This window comes from Coenobita brevimanus, chromosome 48 (genome assembly GCF_032717465.1).
Source record: "Coenobita brevimanus isolate Jiangsu-jjx chromosome 48, ASM3271746v2, whole genome shotgun sequence".
In the NCBI taxonomy this organism is placed as follows: domain Eukaryota; kingdom Metazoa; phylum Arthropoda; class Malacostraca; order Decapoda; family Coenobitidae; genus Coenobita; species Coenobita brevimanus.
The window spans coordinates 2165425-2188267 of record NC_137001.1 but is presented as its reverse complement, the minus strand read 5'-3'; the positions used below and the strand labels follow the sequence as shown (position 1 = coordinate 2188267).

Below are 22843 nucleotides of genomic sequence, written 5' to 3'. Positions count from 1 at the left end.
TTGGTGAGATCACCTTTCTGTGCAAATCGTCTACCACATTCATCACATTTGAAATTCTTTACTCCTGAATGAATTAATAGGTGTTGAGTGAGAATACCCTTCCTTGCAAATCGTTTACCACATTCATCACACTTGAAATTCTTCACTCCTGAATGAATTAATAGGTGTTGGGTGAGACCACCCTTCTGTGTAAATAGTTTACCACATTCATCACACTTGAAATTCTTCACTCCTGAATGAACTAATAGGTGCTGAATGAGATGAACCTTACTTGCAAATCGTTTACCACATTCATCACACTTGAAATTCTTCACTCCTGAATGAATTAATAGGTGTCTGGTGAGATTACTCTTATATGTAAATTGTTTACCACATTCATCACACTTGAAATTCTTCACTCCTGAATGAATTAATAGGTGTTGAGAGAAAACACACTTCTGTGCAAATAGTTTACCACATTCATCACACTTGAAATTCTTCACTCCTGAATGAAATAATAGGTGTTGAGTGAGGACACCCTTCTTTGCAAATCGTTTACCACATTCATCACACTTGAAATTCTTCACTCCTGGATGAATTAATAGGTGTTTGGTGAGACCACTCTTCTGTGTAAATAGTTTACCACATTCATCACACTTGAAATTCTTCACTCCTGAATGAATTACTAGGTGTTTGGTGAGATTGCCCTTCTGTGCAAATCGTCCACCACATTCATCACACTTGAAATTCTTCACTCCTGAATGAATTAATAGGTGTCTAGTGAGATCACCCTTCTGTGCAAATCGTCTACCACATTCATCACACTTGAAATTCTTCACTCCTGAATGAATTAATAGGTGTTGAGTGAGATCACGGTTCTGTGCAAATAGTTTACCACATTCATCACACTTGAAATTCTTCACTCCTGAATGAATTAATAGGTGTTTAGTGAGATTACCCTTCTGTGCAAATCGTCCACCACATTCATCACACTTGAAATTCTTCACTCCTGAATTACTAGGTGTTTGGTGAGATTGCCCTTCTGTGCAAATAGTTTACCACATTCATCACACTTGAAATTCTTCACTCCTGAATGGATTAATAGGTGTCTAGTGAGATCACCCTTCTGTGCAAATAGTTTACCACATTCATCACACTTGAAATTCTTCACTCCTGAATGAATTAATAGGTGTCTAGTGAGATCACCCTTCTGTGCAAATAGTTTACCACATTCATCACACTTGAAATTCTTCACTCCTGAATGAATTAATAGGTGTCTAGTGAGATCACTCTTCTGTGCAAATAGTTTACCACATTCATTACACTTGAAATTCTTCACTCCTGAATGAATTAATAGGTGTCTGGTGAGAGTACTCTTATCTGTAAATTGTTTACCACATTCATCACACTTGAAATTCTTCACTCTTGAATGAACAACTGCATGCTGGATAAGACTGTTCTTAAAAGCAAATGCTTTACCACTCTCTAAACATCTAAACTGCTTAACTTCAGCTGAGGACACTGTGTCCAGGACAGTCTCATTGTCACTGAGGAACATTTTGTCACCCACCTCACACTCTGACTGTACATCTGGTTCTTCCTTTACCACCTCCATTATTTTGTCACCCACCTCACACTCTAACTGTACATCTAGTTCTTCCTTTACCACCTCCATTATTTTGTCACTCACCTCACATTCTAACTGTACATCTGGTTCTTCCTTTACCACCTCCAGTATTTTGTCACCCACCTCACACTCTGACTGTACATCTGATTCTTCCTTTACCACCTCCATTATATCATTCCTTCCGCCTCTCTCAACTTCCACTATACTTCAGATACTCTACCCTGGTGTTAATCTTACTGTCTACCACCAACAGGATGACTTACCTTCACTGTACCAATGCTCAGTCATCAGCTGCTTCCATTACAATGAAAAATAACTGTCAAAAATTCATCACTATTACTGGATAATAATTGTAATTACATAATATGGATAAAATTTCAACACAGACTATTCTTCCTTCAACCCTTTGGCTGCAACCTATCATTACACAGCCTAAATTCTTAAAAAATGAATGTGCTAATTATAACTTTGTTGTTACTTTTCCAACAGGAAATGACCATGAAGTTTCCATTTTTTGTGTGTGATAATGGTCAAAAATGCATCTTTCTCTACGAGAAAATTGTGATTCTCTGAGAAAAAAAAATGCAATAATAATTTTCGCTATTGTGTAATTTTGCAATAATGACGAGATTTATGTCAAGCAAGGTTTTTCACTTGTATATCTACACTACAAACATGTACACTGTTCTTTGGCACATAAGAGAGATGAAAATTTACCGTTCATGTACAAGAAAATTGTAATATTCTCAGAACAAAATGCGAAAATAGTTTTTGCTATTCTCTAATTTTGCTATAATGACGAGATTATTTACTTTAAGGAAGGTTTTTCACTTGTATATGTACACTAGACACAATGTTTATTGGCACATAAACAAAATAAAAACTTACTGTATTTATACAAAAACAACAGATGTGTGGAAGGAAATTTGTTTTTTTCGGCTGTAGATTGAAGTCGCCTGACGTGTCATGAAGAATAATTAGTAGGGCGACCACAGTCACCTACCACGGCCAAAGGATTAAACATTGCTAACACGTGAATGCTTCTGAACCGTAACTTTAAATATCCAGATCACTGCTGAGTCAAGCTGTCAATTCAGACTGATATTACCACCATCTTCCTTATTTCAATAGCTGCTACCTACTGTCTCTGCAGCAACAGATACTGCAAAGGATACCACACCAGGTAAATCATCCAAAATCAGTTCCTATGTGAGAAAAAACAAATCTTCCACAGGACACTACATAGATAATAACCCATAAGTTGTTGACCGAGGTACCTCTTGCTGGACGAGCTAACACAACATAAGATGTGCCCTCAGTCCTGTTTTATTCTTATCATCCATTACTCAGGCAGCACCCTGATGACGACAGTGTTTACGACTGCTTTACTGCTCTGACTCCAGCTGTGAACCTGGAACAACAGTCGCCTTTAGACCAGCATCTCCATCAACTTAATAACACTGTCCAGTGAACCCTGCTTTTGCATGGTGCTCATTTATGCTATGTGGGGAAAGAAAAAAAAGTTCTGATTCATTTTTATGGTTATTCAATTGGCTGAGCAATAAAAGACATATGAAAATGTATATAAAAAAAGCTAAAGAAAAAAATGCTGTGTCAGTCTTATTATGGGCTGGTTTGCAAATCTCTATATACAACATGAACTCTTACAGGCAAAAAATACATTTAACATTTAATATCACTTTACTGTGCCATTCATGATCAATACATCTTTAACTGTTAAAATGTGACATTCCTTCCATAAGTAATGATAAAGTAACTGCTATATTACTTTTGGAATGTATTCTGAATTTCCTGCCACGTCATTACTATGCATCAGAGACATGGATAACACCAATGGTGGCACAGTTTGACAGTAAGCCATAGTATACTGGAAGCATTCCTGTACTGGAAATACACTTTTTACAGAGCCAAGAGTGGGATCTTTGGGAAAATTTCTGATTCACTTTTCCCCAATACCAAAATAAAATAAAAGGGGGAGTCTTAAGCTTCTTTTTGTGCAGATTCCATTTGCACAATGCACAGTATAACTTGGGAATACTGTACATTAGTCATGCAAAACAATGATTTACAGTACAACACTTTATAAAGGCAGAGCCAGAAACATCAACATGAAGATCTGAGTCTTGGCACAATCATTACCTTTTAGTTGGGGTCTGCAGAGTCCACATCAGCTCCTCTGATGAACTGATTACAAACTGCCTTGTGCATGTCCAGTTGCTCTCTCATCACACACCTGAATCACAGATCACTTCATTACATACAGAACAGTAGACTATCTAGTGGACAAGTAATTAATGTTACATCAACACAATTATGTAATACTTTTAGAAGTCATTGGCCTGGCATCAAGAGATTAATGTGTACTTCCTAAGGAAATACAGAAACCAGTAAAGCTTAAATGTAAAGTATGCCTAAAACAAAGATACATACAGCAACTTTAGTTACATAATTTAAACAATGACTGAAGGTAGTAGGTGGTGGGAACCATCATCCACTCACGTTTCTGCCCGGAATCGTGCTAAGTCTGTTCTTCGCTCTACTAAAAATAATTTCATCCATACTAAATGCTCTCAACTCTCCAACACGAATTCTTCCTGCTCCTTTTGGCACCTTGCCAAAAATCTTTCTAACAACTTTAACTCATCATCCTTCCCTCCTCTTTTCTACTCTGATGGTTCTGTAGCTATTTCTTCTACTGATAAAGCAGATATCTTCGCACAGACTTTCTCCTCCAATTCCACCTTAGACAATTCCGGTGCTGTTCCTCCATCACTTCCCCCCTCTGACTTCCTCATGGCTGACATTAAAATTTCTTCAGTTGATGTATTTTCTGCCATCACTGGCCTCAGTACTAACAAGACATATGGGCCTGATGGGGTCCCTCCTGTTGTTCTCAAGAACTGTGCTTCTGTGCTTACACCCTGCCTAGGCAAACTCTTTTGCCTTTGTCTGTCAACTTGTACCTTTCCTTCTTGCTGGAAGTTTGCTCTCATTCAGCCGGTCCCAAAGAAGGGTGACCACTCCCAACCCTCCAACTATCGTCCAATTGCTTTAACATCCTGTACTTCAAAAGTTTTCGAGTCAATTCTCAATAGAAAAATTTTAAGGCATCTTTCCTATCACACCCTTCTTTCCGATCGTCAGTACGGGTTCCGTCAGGGACCCTCCACTGGCGATCTTCTCACCTACCTTTCAGACTCCTGGTCATCCTCCTTTCGGGACTTTGGCGAAAGCTTTGCCATTGCACTTGACATCTCAAAGGCTTTCGATCGAGTCTGGCATAAATCTTTAATTTCCAAACTGCCCTCCAACGGTTTCTATCCTTCTATCTGTGCCTTCATCGCTAGCTTCCTTTCTGGTCGTTCTATAGCCGCTGTTGTAGACGGCCATCGTTCTTCTCCTAAATCTATCAACAGTGGTGTTCCTCAGGGCTCTGTCCTATCTCCAACTCTCTTCCTTTTATTCATCAATGATCTTCTAAGCTGTACATCTAACCCTATCCACTCATACGCTGATGACTCCACCCTTCACCTTTCCATTCCGTTCCCGCAACGCCCATCTCAACAGTTACTTCAACAAACAAGGGATGAGGCTATGGCACACCCAATGTCTGACTTGGCTCGTATCTCCGACTGGGGTAAAAATAATATGGTTGTTTTTAATGCATCTAAGACTCAGTTCTTACACCTATCAACCTGACAAAATCTTCCACAGGTATACCCACTAATGTTTAATAATATTCAGCTTAATCCTGCATCATCCTTGAACATTCTTGGGGTTTCATTTACTCGGGACTTATCTTGGAAAGATCATATTACATCTCTTGTAAAATCTGCTTCCAAGAGATTGGGTGTGTTAAGCCGACTCCGCTCTTTCCTTACCCCTGCACAATTGTTGACTCTATACAGGGGTTTTATCCACCCCTGTGTGGAGTACAACTCTCATGTGTGGGGAGGCTCCCCACATACAGCTCTTGTCAATAGGGTGGAGTCAAAGGCTTTTCGTCTCATTAACTCTCCTCCTCTTACTGACTCCCTTCAACCTTTGTCTCTTCGCCGCACTGTTGCATCTTTATCTCTTTTCTATCGCTACTTTAATGGTCACTGCTCCTCTGAACTGTCAGCTTGCATTCCTCCACCTCCACGACTGGTGCGTAGCACCCGTCTGGCAGCAAACTCTCATCCCTTTTCTGTCCAACTCTCTAATGCAAGAGTTAACCGTTACTCCCAGGCCTTCATTTATGCAACAGGTCAGCTCTGGAACTGTCTCCCTCTGTCTGTATTTCCTGCTGCCTATGATCTCCAGTCTTTCAAACGCAGTGTGTCCAGGCATCTCAAAATGATCGGATCTTGAATTTGGCTCTCTATTGTATTTTATTTTTCTCTTGGAAGGAACTGTTATTGCGGGCTCATGGCCTTTGGTTCCTTCTTCCTCGCATAAAAAAAAATTATATAAAAAATAAACTTGATGTATGGTAGTACTGAACATTTCCCTTCCCCCTTCTCATTTTATTTCTGTGTCTGCCTTTCTCTCATCTTCCCTCTCCCTTACCTTTCTGTTACTTTTTATTACTCTTCTTTCCATATCAGGTGGGTCTACTGTATGCTCATTGACAAGCCTAATAGTTTCCTATAACCCAGTAACCCATAACAACTCTGGTTGGTAACAATATAGGCTAACCAAATTACAGGATGAAATGAAGCCTGCTATGGTGCCCCTATTAGCTGGGTGGAAAGATGCAAATGTGGCATTCATCCAGGAACCAAACCACACTATTCCATGCACCTTGCTTGGGTTAGGCACTGTCAGCCACAAAGGAACATCAGGTCATTACATGGGACAACCCTGTAATGCTGCTTGCCTGTAGCTGATGGGTCTGCTTGGCCGGACAGTCTGGGGCTTATCAGAAACAAAATACAACAACTGACTATCACACATCTGGCAAGTCCTATGGGGTGAATATGGGTGCCAAGTTAGTCTACTCCACTTAGTGCCACCTCTGCACCATTAAACAATAGGTAGCTACTGATTGTTCTCATATTAGTTTCCTAATGTAGACTGGATGCTTCCAATACCAGCCTAGAGCTGTTACACTGACTTAGTCTACGTCCTGTCACCGCCATAACCCTCTAGAATCATAGGACTGACATTCTACGTTCTGTCACCACCAAATCCCTTTAGAATTATAGGACGTTAAAAATGGTAACTGCACTGGATTCAGTCATACGAGGTTATAACCATATCACGACACCTAAACGGATTGTAGTAGCATGATGCACCTCTAGATGGCAGTATTAACATGCATTATGAGTAAGTGTGCCACATGGTGAGGAGCTAGGCAGACGTGGGGATTTGTGACATTCATTTGTTTGCTCTTGTGCATGTGTCGTCAGGTAATTTTTAGGATAGATATGAAAAAGGAAGTGTGAATTCCCGATGTCACTAACCAAGGAAAAAATGCCACTCTTCACCAGATTATATAATTTTCGACATCAAAGTCGGTCAACTAAACCCCGTTCATTTTATGTGCCCTCTTTGTCACTGAAAAGAAGGCAGAAATTATAACAACATTATTTTTATTCACTGCTACAAGGAAGAGAGGCTGTAATATAGTCAAATAGAATAAAAAATTGGTTGGCTGAGTCTACCATCTCTGTATTGGGACGGTTATTATTCTTTCCTTCCTTAAATATCCATAAGCTTTATTTTACATTCATTTCATGTATTTGTTCATCAAAACAAAAATAGTGTTACAAGAAACATGTAACGATTCTTCGTTAAAAAACAGTAGCACGACACGGCTGAAGATCATATGTTACGATCATAAACAATAGCAAAGTCACGTGTATCTACTGCCCAGCTGGACCTGCTGTATAAAGATCATGGAAAACCATTGCATAGAAAAATGGACAGTGCCTAGACTGAAGTTTTTCCTGAAGTCAATAGGAATACCCTGTTCAGGGTACACAAAACCCCAGTTGGTTAGACTTTTTGTACAGTACTTTGGAGCCCTCGGCATCGTCGGATATCGGCCGGCAGTCTCGTCTCTGCACAATTTCGGCTTTAAACATTGTACAATTTTCATATGAAAAACTTTGCAGATTTTCTTCAGCATTTTGGGGATGAAGCATTGTTCTTTTAGAAAACTAAATTATATGGTTTTCAAACCAAAGATGCAGCTAGAGACTTGTAAAATAAGTAATGAATGCTGCCACTCCCAGTGTGTTTTCACGGCTTCTATAGTAACGTTTTGCTGCATTTATCACACTAAAGCATCTAGGAAATTATCTAGGAAATTAGTATAACTACTAAAGAATAATATCATGAAGAGCTTACCTACGGTATATCAATAACTATCACGGGTGAGATTTTTAAAGATATGTGATTTCTGTGGTGTCTGCATGAGTAGCCTGACCTCCATATTGACCTAGCTGGTGATCAATGGTAACTCTTGAGTTAGTGACGGTGTGAATTTGCATCAAATTTTCTGCAAATCTCAAGAAAAATGCAAATGAGACCCTGACAATGATTCAGCAAGTGTTTGGTGAGCAATCTTTCGGTTGGACACCGGTGATTCAGTGGCAGGTAGGTTCAAAGCCGGTCAAACATCAGTTGACAATGACAACCACACAGGGAGGTCCTCAACCAGCACAACTCCTCAGAATGTCGCAAAATTTTAGCAGCTCATTCATAAGGATCGACATCGGAACATTCACGATATTGGTGAGGAGGTGGGAATTGGTTTTGTGACATGTCAGAGGATTCTCACTGAAGAATTGGCAAGAGCCAAATCACAGCCAAATTTGTCCCCAAGCTCCTGACAACTGACCACATGCTGCAATGCGTTGATGTCTGCAATGAGATTCTTGAACTCACCTCAGAAGATGAACCCTTCTTGTCCAGGCCCTCTGTGACATTTTTCTGTTCCCAAAAATGAAAATTAGGCTGAGAGAGCATTGTTTTGATACCACTGAGGACATCCAGAAGGAATAGCAGGCGGTGCTTGACAATCGTCGAAAAGGACTTCCAGGGAGCGTTCCAGCAATGGAGGAAGTGCTGGGATCAGTGCATCAATGCGCAAGGGAACTACTTTGAGGGTGATGGTGGCCAATACGAGCTATGGTGAGTTATCAAATTTATATAGCATTAGTCCAGAAAATATTGGATAACACCTTGTATATAACCCCTCCAGTTCAGTATATTTTTCCAGAAGCTGAATAAACTCGTCCTTACACAGTAATCCCTCCAATATCCGACGTAAAAGAGCCATAGGCAGATCTGGATAGTGGTCCTGTCCGGATATTGGGCCCCAGCTTCTGGACTTGTACTTATGGACCCTAACTCAGAAAAAGACCTATACAACTCCCTCTGGACAAGCATAGCACCTATTTAAGACCCAAATCACACCAATAAGGGACATAAAAGACTGAAATAAATGCAAAAGAAGCATAAAACAAGGTTATTGAGGTAGGTTCATACAATATTCAACATTCTGGGTACGTACAAGTCCCTGGCTCCTGGACTGGTAGTTATGGACCCTAACCTAGCCTACGGTAACTCAGAAAAACACCTCCCTACTGCACATGCATAGCACCTAAGACACAGCATATTCACACCAATAAGGGACATAAAAGAGTGAAATGAGGTGTTTGAGGTAAGTATTGTATGGAAAATACAGTAGAGTACAGTATGAAACATTCTGCCTACTTACAGCAAGTCCATGGCCATCTCGATGAATAACCGCCTCCTCTCAGACTCTGACAGTAAGAAGGATTTCCTGAAGCACTTGCAGTACACTGTTCATGAAGTCTCGCACTGAACTGTCATTCGCACTCAGAAGTCCATTCTCTTCACAGTGTGCACTCTTGTCTAACTTATGGTCCATTGTAATTTAATAAGTGTTGCACTCTGCACTTTAAGTCTTTCCACTCTTATAACCATTTTCTAAAGCAAAAACACACAAGTTTATTTACGTTAAATTCAGTCCAAAAATTGTTTGTCTTTTCACTTACAACTGTAAATCCTTAACACAATGCACTGTTTTTTCACTGCACAACCCTGTAAATTCCTGTGTGGCCTAGTGGAGAAGTTCTTGGCGTCTATTCACTGTCAGAGTCCGAGAGTATCGCTGGCAGGTGACCTAGGGGTGCGTCGCTGGGTCATGGTGATGGCGTACCCACTGCAGACAACTCTGAAGACAGACGCAAACTCACGTCGAGTGGTGACTCCACCGTGGCTGATATGCTGGGCTGTGGCTCGGCGCATGAGGGCCTGTCTTGGGGAGGCAATGGAGTGGAGCCAGGGCTGGGCACAGCAGGGGCCACGGGCCTGAAAAAACTGTCAATCGTTGATTGACGCAAGGAATGACGATTCTGACGATTAATGATGCGCTGCCTGAAAGCACGCACTTCCTCCATAAGTCCCAAGGGCCCCATCTCCCTGTCGCAGTCCAGGTGTTCCAGGTAGTCCAGAACGAACTCTAGGTGTTCCCAGAGTGCGCTCAGCTTGAGGATGGCTGGAACTGTGTCATGCTGAGAGGAGTCCGCATCATCGTCGTCGTCCTCGTCGGAATCTTCAAGCTGGGTACTGACACCTGCAACTGAAGATGCGATCTCGATATCAGACAGGGTCTGATACCCAGGATCGCCCTCATCATCATCCAACCACTCACGTACGTCGTCCACATCAACATCGTCGCCATGCGTACGTAGACGTGCATGGAAGTCATCCACGTCAAAACCTAGGAAATCGTACTCCATATCCGTTCCGAGAAGCAGGTGAGACCAACCATTTTCTAGAGTCTTGACAGGGATTTCCTTCCATGCACTGGCCCAGTTGTAGGTTGCAGACTTGATGTTGTAGCGGCAAAGGTTTTCCAAACTCCGCTGGCCTCGCGTGTCCCGTCCCTCCCTGCGCTCGTCCTCATCCTCGAGAACAACCATCACCTCGTCCGGGATCTTCCTTCGGTACAGCCTCTTCGTTGCCACGATCACTCCTTGGTCCATTGGTTGGATGAGAGCGGTCGTATTAGGTGGCAGAAACATGCACCTAATGCGGCCATTCTCAGCCATCAAGTCCTTGTCGCACGGGTGGGCAGGTGCATTGTCGAGGAGAAGGAGCGCCTTTACCTGGTTGCGTGGGATTCCCAGTTTCTCCGTCTGGTAATGTATGACCTCCTTGACAAAATGGCGGTGGAACCAGTCTTTGAAGATCTGGGCTGTGAACCATGCCTTCAAAGAATGGTACCAGATGACAGGAAGGACATCCATCACCCCACGAAGACACCGGGGCTGCTTTGTGCAGCCAACAATAACGGGCTTAAGCCGGTGCATGCCATTAGCATTGGCACAACACAAAGCAGATATCCGTTGCTTGGAGAGCTTGCGACCAGGTACACGCTTCTCCGTCTCCTCGGCTAGAGTGTTCGTTGGCAAAGAGCGATAGAATAAACCAGTTTTGTCAGCGTTGTAGACTCGACCGAGAGTGAGGCCCTCCCTGTCGATCAATCCCTTCACCTTGTGCCAAAACTAGTCAACTCCATCCTCGTTAGCGTCCAAAGCTTCGCCATGAGCCTTATGGTTGGTAAGGCCATGCCGTACCTTAAATGCGAAGAGCCAACCCTCGGATGCCTTGAAGTCTAGGGCGTCGTGAAGCCTGGCGAACTTCTCAGCAGCAGCCTTCAGCTCCGTACCACGTACCATCACACCAGCAGCACATTGCTGTCGATACCAAATCAACGTGGAACGGTCAACTTCAGCAAACTTGGGAGTAAACATCACCTTCCTCACAACGCTGCATCTGCTTCTCGACGAGAAGTCAGCCGTGTACTGCATGAGTTTGTCTCGGGATCTCTTAATATCGAAGTAGATCGGGCCAGGTTAAACTCGCGGAGGATGCGTGAAGAAGACCACCCCGCATCTACTTTCTCCAATATCTCCTGCTTCCTCTCCAGAGTTAACACCACTCTCTTCCTCTTCTCAGGCGGCGGGGCCATCATCACACACACGAAGGAGAGGTACGAGAGCAGCAGGAGTGCCTGCAGCAGGTAAGGCACCACCACAAAAGCGAGCACGTGGGCAGCCATGACGACGAGCGTTCACTCGCAATGAGAGACAGGCGGAAAGTGGGGAGGATGCTGGGGCGCTCTAGTGGACGTCGGAGGAATGACGCGACAAAACAAAGCTGTTCCGTGCCCCGCCCACCAAGTTCAAATTACGGGCGGGATTTTTTTGTTTTTTTCGATTTTTTTGCAGTTTTCGGACCATTTTGGAAATATTGGATCCCAGGACGATTATGTCCGGTTAGTGGGGATGTTCGGATATTGGTCGTTCGGATATTAGAAGGATTACTGTATATCCAAAATAACTGAAGATAAGACAATATGAGCCTTGTTCAGTACTTATTATTACAAGCCAAACCTTACAGTACCTATTCAAACACACCTCTTACCTCACTTTAATTGTCTAACCTAACAATATAAACAAGCCCAACCAAAAATAACCTACTGGTAACCTAACTTACGCAAGCCAACCCTAACCTAACCTAACACAGTCAAAACTAACTTTATTTAACCATAAACTAGCCCAAACTAACCTATGGTAACTTATCCAAACTGAAATATCATAAATTAGGTTTGGAAGTGGTGGCAACCATCATCTACTTACTTGATGTAGTGCTGCCTACTTCTTCCTTAGCCTACATCATTCTTTTTCTGTGCCTGCCCTCCTCTTTTCCTGTTACTCCTATCTTTCCTGTCAATTCTTATTGCTATTCTTTCCTTTACAGGTGTCTTTACATTGAGTGACATGCCAAATGGTTTCCTGTAAGCCAAAAAACCATTTACAATGCTGGGTGGTAACCATATAACCAAATCATATGTGCTCCCTACATGTCAGCAAGTGGGTTGGTGGAGGGTGCCCCTCCCCATAAAACAACTAACTCAATGACAAATGGCCACCCCTTACGGGATTGTGGCATCTGGCAATAGAGAGATAGATAGATAATAATTTGGCATTAAAGCATTTATTTAAGGTGGAAATACAAGAACTACAAGTCTTTCACCACTGCCTTACATTCAATGGAATCAGCTGTTTTTTGTTTATGATTTACACTGGGCCTGGCATGATGCAGTACCTTGATCCATGATGTGTGTGGTATCTAACCCACAGAATGCTTACCTTACCGTGTATTTATCATAATACAAGCTCATCTAAGTCTCTATTTTTAGTAATAATTAGTAATGCCATTGAGTGATTTGCTTCTGTTGGTGGCCTTCATGCCAGCCACCTCAACCTGTAGCCCTATCCCACTCCAGGACTTTGTGTGTGTGTGTGTTTTGCTTTTTTTTTGGGGTGGGAGGGGGGATTGTGCTTTATACATGGCAGGAAATACAGTGGGTTGGGTTGTTATGAAAATTTAGAGTAGCTCTGGATAAATCAGCAAAGATAAGCGTAATTTAGTGCCAAAAACAGCATGCCAAGATGGTGTCCATCTGTCTTCAGCACACCACAAGATGGTGTAGTAGCAGTAGTAGTTGTTCCCTAGGCAGTCTGGCCAAACAGCCATGAGTCCCTAAGGAAGGCCATGGCCGAGACCGGGCTTTCCCATAGAGTTCTCAAGGAGCGATGTTGTGCTGTTGGCGTAGGTCAGTGTGTGCAATGCAGTCTTCCATAATGTGCCTAATAGTATGGGGTGCTGTGTTGCATCCTGGACAGACATCAGCGACGGGGTCATCCAGCCTCTTCTGATAACTTAGAGGGCTGGATGATGCCCACATCTCAGCCTGGCCAGGTGGACCCTGTCTTCACGAGGGAGATAGGATTCACAATGGTGGATATCGAGAGGCTGTGCATGCAGCTGTGTACTGTCTTTTGAGTGACTGAATGAAGCGGCGAGTGATTTGAGTACAGATATGCTTCTGCAAGCTGGTCTGAGGCAGGTACGGGGAAGAGATGACAGTACAGTAATACCTCGATATACGATACCCTCAGATGCGATACCCAGGCTTAATGATGGGGGTAGAAACTGCACTAGAAATTGCACCATACCCCGCCTAACAATGGCTAAACCTCGGTTAAATGATGGGTTTTGATTTTTCTTACCGATTTTGATATTTTAGACTAAAATTGTGTGTTTAGGTTGATTTATAAACTGTTTTTAGACTCTGATTAATGTGTTTTAGCCATAGGTGGGGTGAACATTGTCATTTTGGGGTACAGTTTACTAAGCTTGATTTTCTCCAGACTTATATCTGATGATATTCAGATCTTATTTGTTGGTTTTAGTGAGTTCTTTAAAGGTGTTAAGCTTAGGTTAGCTTTCTTGACAGCTGTTAGGCCATTTAGATTAGCTTTAAACCTTCTTTTGGGGCTCATCTGGGTGGGTTTTGGACTTGGTTTGGGGGGAAACCCAGGGCTGGTAAACAGTCCACAATAAAATATATGTTAAAAGTACCCTGATATACAATACCCCGCCTAATGATGGAGTTTTACCTAACCAATTAGACTTAAACCGGGGAATGCCTGTATCTGTGTACCAGTATGATATCGTGTGTTGGGTGTTTTGATATTCCTTGGTGTGTGTGAATGTGCTGCCATGTAGTGTAGTGGATGATGTGGGTTTGTGGTGGCTGCGGCGAGAATTTGGGTGTCTCTCATGTCTAGATGACCCTTGACTTTGAGGACTTCGGTTTTTGGTGTAGGTGGTCTGTGGCTGTGCAGCCTGTGATTATTTTCAGGGCTTGTTCTGTATGGTCTGTAGAGTTTTGTAGTGTGTTTTAGTGAGGTTGGAAGCCCAAGCAGGGGTTGCATAATTCATCACTGAATGTATGTATTGTTGGTATACTGTGGTGGTGGTTTCTTTGTTGTGTCCAAACGTTGTGTGGGCAAGTGACTGAGTCTTGTGTTAATTTATCTTTAATGTTTGTGATGTGTTGTTTAAATGACATTGATGTATTGTATGTTACACCAAGGATTTTGTGTGTGTGTGTGTGTGTGTGTGTTAGGGGAGTGTTGTTTATGATGAGGTGTGGAATGTGACTGTGTTCTGCTGTCCAGTTTGTGAAAAGGGTCATTAGATTTGGCTGGGACTATTTTAAGTCTGTTTGTGAACCATTCGTCTAGTGTGTTGAGGTAAGGTTGGAGGATGTGTGCAGCTGTGTTTGCATTTTGGTGTGTACACTTAGGTGTTATGTCGTACACATAGGAAGCTAGGTGTATCTGTGGTGTGTGGGATGTGGGTATGTCATGCATGTATAGGTTAACGAGAGTAGGGGACCAAGCAGATCCTTGAGGGACGCCATTTGTGAAGTTTCTATGTTCGAAGACTGACCGGCAAATGTTACATGTGTACATCTGCCTGCTGAATAGTTTGCCAGCCATCTTCTTGTGTTATCTGCACGATAACAAAAGTCAGTTTTGAATAATGGTACACATACCGTAAACTGGGGTGAATTCGGACGATTTTTTCATTTTTTTGTGCCATGTAATCTAGTTTTTAATTCAGTCCAAGATCTTAAGTACTGTATGTTGAGCTGGTTCACTAGGGTATCGAATCATAGCAGTAAAAAATTTAAAATGTTTCATATATTCTATTCTATTTTATTCTAATGCCAGACACCTCAATCCCGTTTGGGGTGGCCACAAACAAATCGCCTCCAAGTCGCCCTGTCCCCCGCCATTTCACTGCCCTGCTCCCAACTCACACCCCCCTCTCTCATATACCTCTCCACCCCATCCCTCCATCTCATCCTCGGCCTCCCCCTCCCTCTTCCCCCCTCCACCTCACTCACATACACTCTCTTCGTCAGTCTTTCACCCTCCATCCTCTCCACATGGCCAAACCACCTCAGTGTGTTCCTCATAACGCTTCCTATCACATCCACATCAACACCACAACACTCCTTTATATCCGCATTCGTCAGCCTGTCTCTCCATGTGACTCCACAGGCTCCTCTTAAATAACTCATTTCCACTGCTCTCACTCTTGACTTGTGTCCTTCCAACAACGTCCAAGCTTCACTTCCGTACGTTAGAGTTGGTATCACAATACTGTCATGTAGTAACTTTTTCACTTCCATGCTCACTTCCCTGTTTCTTATCACTGCTTTCAAAGAACCAGCAACCTTTCTTCCCTGCTGTACCCTTTCAAGCACTTCACCCTCCAAACCTCCATCCTTACTCATCACACTACCCAAGTACTTAAACGTACTCACATTTTCCAATTCCTCACCATCCAACCTCGCTATACATTCACTGACTTCACCTCTCTCAAAGACCATCACTTTACTCTTCCCTACATTCAGCTTTAGATTCCGTTTCTTACACACTCTCCTAAACTCATCCACCAAGCCTTGCAGCTCCCCTTCGTCTTCACTCAACAACACAGTATCATCTGCAAACAACAGTACAGGGAGTTTCCAAACACTATCCTCTCTCACCAGGGCCACTCCAACATCCACTACCCTACCTTGTACCTCTTTTATTACCCCATCCATGTACAGATTGAACAACCATGGAGACATGACACATCCCTGTTTCAAACCAACTTTCAAAGAGAAAAATTCACTTAGTTCACCATCCACACGCACTGCAGCCTTCGCACCATCGTACATACTCTTCACAGCATTCAACAACTTCCCACAATCCTTGTCTATCGACCCTGTCATATGCTTTCTCCAAATCCATGAAAGCTGCATACAACTTCTTTCCCTTCTCTAGAAACTTTTCCACTAAAGATCTAAGAATGAATATCTGATCTACAGAACCTCTTCCCTTCCTAAAGCCTCCCTGTTCTTCTCCAACTAATTTCTCTGTTCCTTCTCTAACTCTGTCAATAAGTATCCTACCATACACTTTTCCTATTATACTAAGAAGACAAATGCCCCTATGATTACCACACACTTCTTTTTCCCCTTTTCCTTTGTACAAGGGAATAATTATACCTGACTTCCAATCCTCCGGGACTCTACCTTCCTCCCAGGCCAATCTGCACATCTTCCACATCCATTCTACTACTATCTCTCCCCCATGCTTCAGCATTTCACCACACACTCCATCAATTCCTGGGGCTTTCCCCGATTTAACTTTCTTCATTGTTTCCTCAACTTCTAACCTACTGATTTCTTCCTGTCTTCTCACCTCCCTCCTTCTCCCAGCCATCCCCCAACCACTTATACTCGCATTACTTCCATCCTCTACGTTCAACAATTCCTTAAAGTGTTCTCTCCATCTGCTCACTTTTTCTCCCTTCTCCACTAGTAATCTACCATTTTTATCTTTCACTCCCCTGCTAACTTCACTTCCACCCTGCCTTACTCTTTACACCTCTTTCCAGAACTTTTTCTTACAGTCTCTCCACTTTACACTCAAATTCCTTCCAAATTCCTCATTCACTCTCTTCTTACTCTCTCTTACTAATCTTTTCACCTCTCTCTTTCTACATATAACTCTCTCTTCCGCCTCTCAACTTCTTCCATGCCCCTATTTCTCATCCATTCATTGTATGCTTTCTTCTTTTGTGCCACAGCCTGTTTCACCTCTTCAGTCCACCACGCTGTTCCTTGCACCCCCCTCCATCTTCTCTTCCTTCCACACATCACATCACATGCTGCACATATTTCTTCTGTAAATATCCTACACACACCTTCCACGTCTCCCATCTGCTCCAATTCATAATTGCCCAATCGTTCCTCCACTTCTCTCTTATACTCTGCCTTTTTCTCATCCTCTTGTAACCTTTCCACTCTCCTTGCAACTACTCCTTCCTCTCGTCTTTCCCTTCTTCTATTCCTCCATCTTACTTGAATTTTAATTCTGGCCACCACCAAGTAGTGGTCAGAAAGTCCACTCCCCCAGGCTCTATAAACTCTTGCATCCATTACACATCTTCGCATCCTTTCATCCACACACACATAATCAATCACTGCCTTCCTTTCATTCAGTTCACCACCCATCCTTCTCATCACTCGCCATGTATACCTGTGGATCATTTTATGCCTGAAGAGGGTATTGGCTATCACCAACCCCCTCCCAGCACAAATGTCCACTGACGCACTCCCATTCTCATCTATCTCAGCAGGCACACCCCACTCACCAACTATTCCATCCACCTTCACATTCCCAACTTTACCATTCATATCACCGATCAAAAACACTCTATCATTCCTTCCAAACATTTCCATGCACACTTCCACATTTGTCCAGAACTCTTCTCTCACTCTTCTAGCACGATTTTGTGTTGGCGCATACACACACACAATCGCCCACATTTGTATTCCAACTTTCAATTTTACCCACACAATCCTTGACCCAACTGATCCATACTGTCTTATGCTCCTCTTCCATCTTTTACTCACAACTAAACATACTCCTTCCTTTGCCCTCTCATTCTCACCTACTCCTGCACATATACCCCATCCATACTCCCATTCTCTCACACTTTCTCCTCTCCATTTTGTTTCAGTTATTCCACATACATCCACTTTCGCACCCTCAAGCACCTGGACAATCTCTCTCTCTTTCACCTCATCATTCGCTCCTCTTATAGCAAATATAGTAATGGGTGTCCGAATTTGTACTCAAGCTTTGGTGAATTCCGACACATTGTATAAATTCGTACATAAACAGAAAATGAATGCATATGACTACCCTGGGTTCCGAGTTTAGTCTCAGACGTATGTGGGGCCATTTCGGACGCTCTGGGGCTTTTAAAAAAATGTTCTTCCAGTACAAAAATAATGCCACTCCCTGACAAAATAAGCTAATGACTATAATGAGATATGAACACAACAGCAATTTTATTTTTTTCCTTGGTTTAAATAAAACATATTAGAACACATGTTGTTACATAGCCTATGATTTCATCATCCTTTGTGTAATTTTAACGCACAGTATGCTGCATGTTTGATCACGAGCGTGTTCTGCCTCAGTCCCCCCCTTCTACCGTTATAGTAGAGTAAGTCGTCGTTTGTGTTGTTCAGAGCAGGATTGTCAACTCTTTGTCCCCATGGCTTCATTTGCGCGTCCTTCTTACAAGTTGTATCAAGCTCTGCCGGCCCCTATATAATGAGCTCAGTCTCTACATTAATGGCCACTTAGATCTGCTCCTCATTTTGTTCACATCTCTGTCCTCCCCTGTACAGTTATTATCGTGAGTGCTCAGGAAGTCTCCAACCATCTAGCAGCTGTGTAATTTGAGTATAACTGTTATTGCATTTTTTCTTGTACTGTGTAGCATAAGGTTGATTCATAGGCCTAGTAAGGTTCTTTTGTGATTAATGTAAAGTTTCATGTCAGCCAATTGTTAATAATAGTTTGTATCTGTAATAATTAATCTTGCATTAACTGAGCATTGCCCGGTGTATTTTCATTTTATCAGGGCTGACTTAGATAAATTTCTATCTATCTATCTATAGCCCGACGCCCTAATCCCGCAAAGGGTGGCCGCAGACAAAACGCCTCCAAGTCACTCTGTCACCCACCATTTGACTCCCCTCCCCCCAACTCACCCCCCCCCTCCCTCATATACCTCTCAACTCCATCCCTCCACCTCATCCTCGGTCTACCTCTCCCTCTCCCCCCCTCCACCTCACCTACATACACCCTCTTAGTCAGTCTTTCATTCTCCATTCTCTCCACATGTCCAAATTTACTCTTGCTAATTTTGTGTTAATAGAGGCTATTGCAGTTAACCATATATTTAACCAGTTTTTTGCCATTACATTATCCTTATGAGTCCTGAATGTTTTGTTGTTAGTCTGAGCATTAAACTTTAACTTGTAATTTTACCTAACTCTTTTGTTTTGAACCTGGAACTTTATGGGACAGTAGTGATTTTTAGTATTCTCACTTAAAGTGTACATTATCTTTCTCTGTTCTGTAACAATGTACATAAGATAAATCTAGCAACAAACCTTAGTACTGTATATGGAACAATCATTTCTTGACTAATAATTTCGTTTTTGGAAGACTGATGGATTATAAGTTACAGGTGATATTTAACATGATTATTTGGCTTTACCAGTTTTTTGCTTGCCTTTTTCACTACGATAAGGACCTTGATCTCCACCAGTTCTTTTCTTAAATGTTCGAGTCATTGGGTGACCTTGTTTAAACAGGTAGCACCATAAAAGCTCAAGATCTATACCTGTAAATGATACATATGAACCCAATTACACACAGTATCCACATCTGGCAAATTATAAGCAATTGTACATTGTAAAAAGTGTTACTTTTTCGTTCATACTCCCCCTGTCCGAATTCACCCCATGTCCGAACTGACTCCAATTTGCATTAAAATTTTAAAAATTTCATTAAATGCCCAGTTAAGAGATTGAGAAGATAACGCCAATTACTTACTTTACACTATCACACTACGCATGAAAGTACATCCGGGCACCGAAGATTTTCCTGCATCTATTCATTAACATTTCTGCCAAAGAAAGTTTACCAATGTTACAAATTTTATTCTTTTTACACATGTATGCTTTTTAGTATATATTTGGTATGTCACGTGATATATTAAGTATCTTTATACACGAAAGTACAGTAAAGAATTACAAACAATTGGGAGCAAACAGATTTCCAATATGTTTATTCATTAATTATTAATTAATTTAAACAACTTTTTATTGCAATAATATCCGAATTCGCCCCAAGTCCGAATTCACCCCAGTTTACGGTACGCTTTATCTGATGCAGTAAAAGCATCTTACAATACCAGTTCTTCTTCTTCCTGATTGTTACATATAGTTTTCACATTATTTCTGGGGTGGTACATAAGCATTTCCCTCTTGTTTTTTAGCTGTGCTCTGCTGCGTCAACTCTTTATTTGCCTGCTGTAATGGCAGAAGAGACTGTCCTAACCTAAGTGTTTAACTAAACCTAACCTAACCTAGCTTAACTGTACCTAATAATTTCATTTGATCTAACCTAACCTAACCTAGCCTCCACTTGGAATGCTGGGAAACGAAAACCACCTTTGAGTACGTAAAACAAAACAATCGTAGGTACAGCTTTAGGAACATGATGATAAAAACAGTGGGAACTTTTTCAGCAGTTAAAGGTAATTTACCACCTGAAAACAAATACCACCTGAAAACAGTCATAATAATACAGAAAACAAACTGGAGGAATATGAATTGAATTGGTAAGGTCCTTCTACTCGTTCAAGTAAAGTGTATGTTTAACTGGATAATTACTACACCACACAAAAACTGACAACAGCTTAAAAATTCTCTGAAAGGGAATGAAACATGAAAACAGACCTGATCCAAACAAGCATACAGGGTAATTCCTTACCAAACGGACGCAGCGATTCCCCCTGCATTATAACACATTCACATTCTCAAAGTTCATTCATTCATTCATTGCCAGACGCCACGCATCCCAAACGGGGCGGCCAAGGGCCCAGAGTTAACCGTTTTACAGGGAGGGGCACCAATCCTCCACCAACCCCACTTGACACGTAGGGAGAACGTTATGCCAACAGCATCTGGTGTTCCCAGGCGGTCACCCATCCAAGTACTAACCAGACCCAACGTTGCTTCTCAAAGTAAGTAATGGTAAATATTTAGAAGTAACCAACGTTTTCTTTTATTATTAGTTTTATGGTTTCCAATGCAAAATACCATGTTTTAATTAGTTTTGACCTTCATTTTGGGGGGAAAATCCCCCTTTTGTAATTTTGAGTAAGATTTCCAAAAGTGGGTTTATCCCCCCAAATCAAGATCAAAATTAATTGAAAACACACTATTCTGCACTAACCCAAACTAACCTAACCTAACCTAGGGCCTGACAGACCTAGTGCACATTCCTGCACCAGCCAATATGGCGCGACATTCATCCGCTACTGAGAGATAGCCTAACCTAAGCCACTATATGACCACCCCTACAAAATTAGCTGCCCCAACTCAAACTAGCCTTAAAAGGTAAGTCTTGGTTAGAATAGTTCAGGGACGTAATATAATGAAAATCGGTAACGTTGGTTACTTCTAAAGTTATACCAAAGAATTAATCAGTTCCGTATACATTTTTAATTTAGCATATCAGACATGGCTAACACAGTAACTTACTGGTGGTGTCTATCCTTGAATGACGCAGTGAACACCCTCCACACGATCGTCCTGACGGGGAAATGATCCAGCTCACCTAGATACCTGTGACACCTCAGTGACTCACCAATGATTACACACAGTTGAAGCCACAACGCTGACAATCCTATCACTGATGCTGACTACGCCATCTTTCCACTCCATTTATCTCATGTGCTTTAATGATTTGCCATCAGAACCTGGAAAATTTCCATATATTCCTAAGTGCCCCGTTGATATTTTTGAACGTGTACTTTAAAGACTTTGAATATCAACTGCTCTTCAGAACATTCTCTTTTTCTAGAGACCTACAGTTCAGCAAGACGGCGGGCATATTGCTTCATGGTTTGACTGTGTCCCTTTAGTTAGGACGTATCAATGATGTGTCTGTGTACACATCACTCGGCTCTATGATATGGAGGGCTACCCCCACAGCGAGCGTGTGACATACGGCCGCCATATTAAAACACCTGCAATCATCATCACCATGGTAATCTTTGCTTGCTGTCTCTTTCCCTGCTGCTTCTATACATCATCATCATCCGGACCTCCTTTCCCATCCCAGGCCAGGGTGGAGAGTTGCAACGTCCAGACAGCTAAATCTCTCCACCATATTAGTTTATCTTGTTCCTTGCTGTTATGCTGGGTGTTTTTAGTCCGACCTCTCGTCCTAAGAACACCAGCGACTGAGCGGGGTCCTCTTTCCGGACCGGAAGTAAAGCACCCACAAAGGAACAGGACATAAAAACCAGGCAGTACACCTTAACACATCTATTGTCTTAATTCTTACACCGTAACAATATACACAAAGGGATATTGGATATGTATAGAGACAGGAAACACAGAATTAGCCTTTAATACAAATGGGTAGGGTTACACGCACAATAGGTCACTCTTCACTTGTGCATGGGTATTTGATACTAATACTACATTACCCGGATACTGTTTCTAGGCAGAGATGGTGTTTTATATACTGAGTTCATTTCACTAGGAGAGGACGTAACCAAGAGTGGGGGGAATGAATATTACCATAAGTGGGTAGGATGCGGGTCGCGACACTCGCAGGAGTCACTTAGTCACAGTAGCACTAGTTCATAAGTTTCTGATGAACCCCGCGCGTCTCTGAC

The 22843-nt window shown here is 42.2% G+C and overlaps 1 long non-coding RNA gene across 1 annotated transcript; it reads right to left on the bottom strand.

Annotated features, from left to right (window-relative positions):
- Window positions 1-2949: 2949 nt before the first annotated feature.
- LOC145399218 (uncharacterized) lies at window positions 2950-21766 on the bottom strand. The gene is made up of 3 exons (XR_013897247.1): window positions 21699-21766; window positions 3767-3860; window positions 2950-3017 (listed from the first exon to the last, which is right to left on the bottom strand). It is a non-coding gene; the product is annotated as an uncharacterized LOC145399218 (long non-coding RNA).
- Window positions 21767-22843: the final 1077 nt, after the last annotated feature.